Source organism: Enhydra lutris, unplaced genomic scaffold, assembly GCF_002288905.1.
Source record: "Enhydra lutris kenyoni isolate GAN:26980312 unplaced genomic scaffold, ASM228890v2 scaffoldscaffold10, whole genome shotgun sequence".
Lineage (NCBI taxonomy): Eukaryota > Metazoa > Chordata > Mammalia > Carnivora > Mustelidae > Enhydra > Enhydra lutris.
Window position 1 is genome coordinate 16,195,748 of NW_019154094.1, and position 7,511 is coordinate 16,203,258.

Genomic DNA, 7,511 nt, shown 5'->3' on the forward strand with positions numbered 1-7,511 from the left:
AAAAAAAAAAGGCTCCTTAGAAATAGCTTAAGAAATGCGTGTATTAATAATTGTACATGTGTGCATGCATGCATGTGTGTGCATGCCCTGGCATGTCTATTTATGCTGAACTATTTAAAATGCAGGCATCATAACATTTCATTGCTAATTACATAGCATAACAGCATGTATCTCCTAAGAAGAAGGATAATCTCCTACATATCATTTTATACCATAACACCACATGTATACTATTCCTCAAGATCATTATCACAGTTAAGAAATTTAATATTGAACAATAATGTATTTTGATACAGTCTATATTCAGGTTTCTCCAGTTCTAACAATTTTTTTTCCACACAGGATCAATAAAGGATCATACTTCAAATTTAGTTGTAATGTAACTTAGAACAGTTGGAGTATTTCAAGACAATTGGTATTTTGATAATTCACACCAGTTGTTTTGTAGATTGTTGCCCAATATGGGTTTGTCTGATTGTTTTCTTACGACTAAATTAAACATTCAGGGCAAAAATTACTATGTAAGTGATATAATGCATCCCTTCTGGAGATTAAAAAAATGTTTGTCCCATTATTGTGATGTTGAGATTGATTATTTGGCTAATTAAAATGGTGAGTAGATTTTTCTATTGATATTTTTTATGTTTCTGATTAGAAAAGGCATATATACTTAGATCAGAAAAATTGAAAAATGCAAAAGGAAAATCACTGTAATTTCACTACACAGAAATAAATATTGTTAATGTTTTATGTATATCCTTAAGCAGTCTTTTATTGTCAACATATAGTTATTCAAACTTTCTGCTATTTAAAATTTTTGCTTTTGTAAGTATCCCAGTAATGAACATCAATTGTTGTTCGTCAAATCTTTGTCCTAATTTTTAAAAATTATTTCTGTAGGATTTCTAAAAAGTCACTTGTTTGATTAAAAGGTAGTGACTTTTTAGATTGTTTCACATTTCCTGATATTATATTCTCTCTGATATTTTTATTTAGGTATATAGTACTCCAAAATTTCTCATCAAATGTAAAAACTGTTGTTTCAACAGAATAAACACATTAGTCCAAGAATCTGGTAGAGATTATCTATCCTCATCCCATGCACCTAGGAAAGGTCTTAACTGGCTTAACGCAGTCTAGGGTACTTTTTTTTTTTAAGGTTTATTTATTTTTAGAGAGAGAGAGAGAGCAGGAGCCGGAGAGCTGGGGTGGGGTCAGGAGAGAAGGGGCAGAGGGAGAGAATCTTTCAAGGAGACTCTCTGATGAGTGAGGAGCCAGCTGCTACAAAGGGCTTGATCCTACAATCCATGAGATCATGAGCTGAAACCAAAGAGTTGGGCTGCTTAACTCACTGAGTCACCCAGGCTCCCTGGTGGTAAGGACTTTCTGAAGTCACATATCCACAGGTGATTCAATCTGCTGAGGACAGTGAAAATCGTGCTGTTTAGGGAGCAGATTTTCTGAAGCAGGAAGAAATATGTTACTTTTAATATGTTTAGTTTAACACTTGGTTTAAAGAAAAAACACTCTTCCGCAGTGTGTTTGTTTTTGTATTGTCATGTATTAATTTAAGTGTCATGGCTGTCATGTTTTCTACCACATTTCAGGTCAAAATAATTTCTGATCTTTGATTAACTCCACTCCATCCTCCATTATATGGTAGCGTAATCTTTCTGCTACACAAATATATTCGTTCCCTACCCAGCTTAAATACTCTTTAGTGATTTCTTAATGCTGTCAAGTTAAAGGTGTGGCTTACTAAGCCCTGAGTGGTGGTTGAATGGATGTGAGAGATAAGGAAAAGGGAGGATTTAAGGATCCTATCAGTTTATTGCTCAGATAACTGGGTGAATTAAATTCAGATGGACTAAATCTGAGGTACCTGTGGGACATATAATTTGAGCTATTAAATAGGCAGTTGGGTATGGTTCTAAAGCCCAAGATGGAGATTTGGGCTAGACAAATAGAATCAGGAGTTATCAAAATACAGATGGTAATTAAAGACCCTGTGATAGTGGATTAGAAAAACCAGAGAGACTCTAGAGAAAGAAGAAAAGAAAGCTTGGGCAGAAATGCCATGTAAGAAATGAGTAAAGGATCAAAAGGGAGAAGTCAAAAAGGTGGGAAAGACCACATGCATCTGGTGACTCTTGTGCCAGTGGTGTAAAGATTTTTCAAGAAAGGGATAGGTCAGCAAATGCCTGTGCTTCTAAGGTGTCAAATAAGGTAAGACTTGAAAAGTAACATGGAGATCAACAGTGACCTCTACAAGATTATTTTATTTTATTTTATTTTAAATTATTTTATTTTAAGATTTATTTACTTTGTGGAGAGAGAGCTAACGTGCAGGATGGCGAGGGACAGAAGGAGGAGAGAGACTATCTTAGACTCCCCACTGAGCACAGAGCCCGATACCAGGCTGGATCTCATGACTATGAGGTCATGACCTGAGCTGAAATCAAGAGTTCGACACTTAACTGAGCTACCTAGGCACCTCTGTATGATCCATTTTAAGGAAAGAGAATGTATAATTCATAGAGAAGGTAGTGTGTAGACTCTTAACTACATTTTTCTGGATTACTTGAAATTTAATTTTATATTCTTGAATAAAATTTTAGTATGCAGACTCTTTTGAAGGTTACAGTCATAGTATATCTTTCCAGTAGTAGGAACAAAAGCAAAATAATTTTGTGTGTGTGTGAGAGCCTTACATTAATGTGGTTTAGTTAAGTATTAAGACCTGTTATATAGACTGCTAATGGCTTTTTCTGTTCAAGTATTATGAATAGAAATGTTTATATGGTAATTTCTAAAAGAAATGTTCTTTTGACATAGCTCTATGAAACCATAGGGAAATTTACAGTTGAAGGCAAAAAGGAAAAGCTTAGTGCAAAAACTTATAAAGGGTCAAAATTATGTGGCAAGTTAATCTGAAAATCAAAGGACAGGATAAATTTATTTGTTATTATAAATTCTCTCAGGAAACTCACCTTTTTCATGCTTTGTCAAAAAACCTTAAACATTCACAGTATAAAATAGCCTATTTTATGGTTTTATAAAACAGATTTTGGTTTACTTTTATTATAAGAATTTAGTCCCTGGGGTGCCTGGGTGGCTCAGTCAGTTAAGCGTCTGCCTTTAGCTCAGGTCATGATCCCAGGGTCCTGGGATTGAGCCCCCTCATCGGGCTCCCTGCTTGGCAGAGAACCTGCGTCTCCCTTTCCCTTGCTGCTCCTCCTGCTTGTACTCTGTCTCTCTGTCTCTCTCCCCGTCGAATAAATAAATAAAATCTTAAAAAAAAAAAAAGAATTTAGTCACTGTTAGCATTGGAGAGGAAAATTGCATCGGTACCCTTTTATGAAGGTGGTTTTACTTATGAACCAGATCATAATGTTAAAAAAAAAAAACAAAACAAAACAGATTATGATATCCAAAGTTTTGGATCTTGAAGGTGTTTGAACTGATTTGGTGATCATGTTATTATTTTGGTATTATATTATTATTTTGTATAATAGGAATTTTGTCTTATCTGAGTACATTTCCCAAATCAGAAGTTATTAATTTGCACATTTGTTTTATCAGCTCTCTTTTTGTTTAAAGTAATTGAACACTAAATGGCAACGGGCTCAAACAATAAGTAGTTGATTATTGGTTTAAGTAACTTAGCTACCCAGAGTAGATCCAGCTGTATCCAGAACTCAAAAAGCATTGCCACATATTTTCTCTACATTCTTCTAGGTAGCTCAGTCCCTAGGCTGGCTCTCCTTGGGCTCACAAAATGGCTGCAGCTTTCTCAATCTTATATCCTTAAATCAAAGTAGACCATTTTAAGCCAAAGTCCTTAAATTCACCTTCATTTGCATCAACTGGGATCATATGCCTATCTCTACCAACCACAGTGGTCAGATAATTATGCATCTTAATTGGCTTAAGACAAGATTGTGTCTTTAAGCCAATCACTGCAGCTAAAGAAATGGGATATAATGATTGATTCAGAATGAAGTCACCATACTCAGCCTGGGAATGTGGAGGGATTATTTTCAAAGGAAACTCTGGGTCCTCTTATAAGAAAGGAGGAGGATAGATGTTAGGTAGCCAAAAGCAAATGTCCATTATAGTGTCGTCATATATGTGGTGATTTTGTAGAGATTACAGACAAAATTAGTTTAATCCACTAACCATTTAATTATTCTAGGTTTCACATTAACTCTTAGATTCTCTAAGACCTTTCCTGCATAGGCACAGGAAATCCAGCATGTTATTAGATGATCATGTGTTTTCTGAGATCTTTAGGGCTGGACTAGGTATCTGGGAATCACTTTGGGAGTGTGTACTTGGTTGCACTGTTCCTTAGACCCAACATTTTTATGAAGGATTCCACTTGGTTGCCACTCTTGCCACTGAATATCTGTCATGTTTGAAGCTGTTGAAATTAGATTGTAACTAGTGTAGCTAATGTTGTCACCATAAGAAAGAGACATCTAGGAGCTGGCCCACCGCTCATAGCTAGGCCTTGGTAGGTCATTATGCATGAATAATTTCACAGAATATCCGACAAAGCTACTCTCTGACTGTGATGGATCAATATGAAAACAAGACCACTCCACAACCATGTCTGAACACAGACAAAAACATGAACATTGTCCAAACTATGGAGATAACCAAACAGTTCCTTATCCTGGCTAATATGAGTTACTGCTCTTTCGTTACCACTTATAGCTAAGCTTTACTTGCTTCCTCCCATTGTATAGATAACATTTATTAATATTCCCAACTGTTGAATTATTCTTGCTTCCTGACAGGATCCAATCCCAAGTAAAGACCTGCTTCCCTAAACTTTCCCCCATGTCAACTAACATAAGCCCAAATTCTAAAAAAAATTTTAATATCCTCTTATTGAGATGCCCATGGCTCCACAGTGGTGTTTTCTCCCTTTTTTGCAATAAAAGGGATGAACCCAACTTCTTCAATTACTGCTATGTGTCTGATGTTCTTTAGCTATTGGGAATTAACACCAGTAAATCCAGAACTCTGTGTTTCATTCTTAGGAGCAGACAGAAAAGTAGAAATTCCATTCAATTGCCAGGATTGAAGATAAGGGAGTCTTCTGGAAGGTTACTCGGGTCCTAGTGTTCAGTGTTTAGCAATGATGAGTTTTTACTCAAATGCTGAAGCTAGTCAAGTCCTAACTTTGAAACCAAGACTTCAAGTAGAACTATTTCAGTAGAGTCACCTACACTCTATTGAGTGTCACTTAAACTGCTTGTCACTATTACTATTGATGCCTGGTTTTCTGGTAGAGTTCTTCATCTATTCACCCAGGTAAAGATGTCTTTTCAAGGTAAGAAAAGGTTTTGGGGGTCAGGAGGGTTCTACATGATGTTGACTGAGTGCCAAAATGCTCTAATTTTAGAAATTTACACAAATATCCTCCCCTCCTCCCCTGCACTGATACCACTGATAGACTAATTCCACTGGGGTGGTTGGGTTGGGACAATTGGGCTATTTGTTGTATCTATAACCAATATCCTGCTACCATTTTGGCTGCTGTTACTGGTTTAACTCATTGTATATTCTTCCATTATGGTGGATCTCTTCTGGCACATCCTAAAATCTAACTTTCATTAGGGCCCCCAATTCTCTGTCAGTTAGTTATATCTCAACCTCAATAGTGGATAGAGTTTAAATATTTTTCCCTGGAAGACTTTGGCCCCAGTGCAAATCACAGGATGCAAATGGATACATGCATAAGGTAATTTATTCTGCTTCAGTATCCACAAACATCTAATTCTAATCCAAATTGACATTGTGAAGAGGGATGTTGTCTAACTCCACTGAACAAAAGCATCTGGGCTCCAGTTCTACTCAGGTATCCTCTTACTAGCTTTATTTCACTAACAGGACTGTGTTGCTGAATGGGATTTTCTTATTACCATTTCTCATCCCATAGGAGTCAGATTGTTTTTTAGCATATTAATTGAAATTAAACAATGGATATATAGTTGATATTATGAAGAGAAAGATTCGTCTCCTAGAAGGTCCAGGTGAAAGGGCTTCCACCTCCCTTGTGTGAACACAGGGAAAGGACCTGCTATGATTACCAGGATGGAGGCATGGATAGAATTTGGAATGAGCCACTCATTCTACTTAAGCTACTCTTCTATAATGGAGCTTCAGCGAGTACAGAGGGGTAGGGAAGGTCACAACAAAGATTCTAAGAGGGTGAAAGGACTCCAGGTGCTCATCTTGCATGGTCTTCTGATATCTAATGTCTTTGTATGTTTGTCATCAGTTAAAAGAAAAGATGTTTTTTACTGTTAGCAGACTTCCATTGGTGGTTATGGTGGTTATGTGGTTATAGTGCATGCATAATGCATATGTACACATGTATACATAATGAGTCTTTTTTTTTTTTTTAACATAATGATAGTCTTTAAATACCCCGTAATCAATTGAAAAGCCCTTGAAAAAACACAGAAAAGTTCAAAGCAAACATACAAGATAAAGGTTTCTTCATTGATGCTTTGGTTAAGACAACCTTTTTTTAAAAGACTAGAAAGTTGTACAAACTTTTTGCGAAAGTATTTTTAAAAAGGTCTCCAGGTATATCTAAAGTATATACCAGCCGTATTTATTATACAATACTTTATGATTGTGTAAATTTGCTTCTCTTCCTTATTTTACAAAATATTAACCAAATTTAATCAAAGATTTGGGGTCTGGTTATATTTTGTTACTATCATCCATTTTCCTAATGAAATCCCTAGTATAATCCCCATGGGAAGCAAGTTACTTAATGCACTGACCATAGGACCCAGTTCCTTTTCCCCCTAGTCTCCACATTGTTTGAATGTTCTTCATTTTTTTTTTTTTTAAGATTTTATTTATTTGACAGAGAGAGAGAGAGAGCTCACAAATAGGCAGAGAGGCCGGCAGAGAGAGAGGGGGTAAGCAGGTTCTCCACTGAGCAGAGCCTGACATGGGGCTCCATCCCAGGACCCTGAGACCATGACCCGAGCCGAAGGCAGAGGCTTAACCCACTGAGCCACCCAGGCGCCCCAATGTTCTTCAGTTTTAAAAACTTTTTGCCTGGGGCGCCTGGGTGACTCAGTCAGTTAAGTGTCTGCGTTTGACTCAGGTCATGGGATCAAGCCTCACATTGGGCTCGTTGCTCAGCAGGGAGCCTGCTTCTCCTTCTCCTTCTACCTGTTATTCTGCCTGCTTGTGTAGGCTCTCGTGTGTGCTCTCTCTCTCTGTCCAATAAATAAAAATTCTTTAAAAAAAACCAAAAACAAACTTATTGCTCACCTCTGCCTCGAAAACTTCTTTGCTGGCTCTTCTTTCTCTCTAATTAGAAGTACTTCTCAAGGCCAAGTTTTTATTCATTCAAAAGTAGATAGTTGAGAGCTACTAGGTGCCAGGCACTGTGTTAGATATGGAATCTAACCGTCAACAATGCAGTTTATCTTCTGCTTTCTCTATCATCAGAAGAGCTAAAATTAATTGAGAAC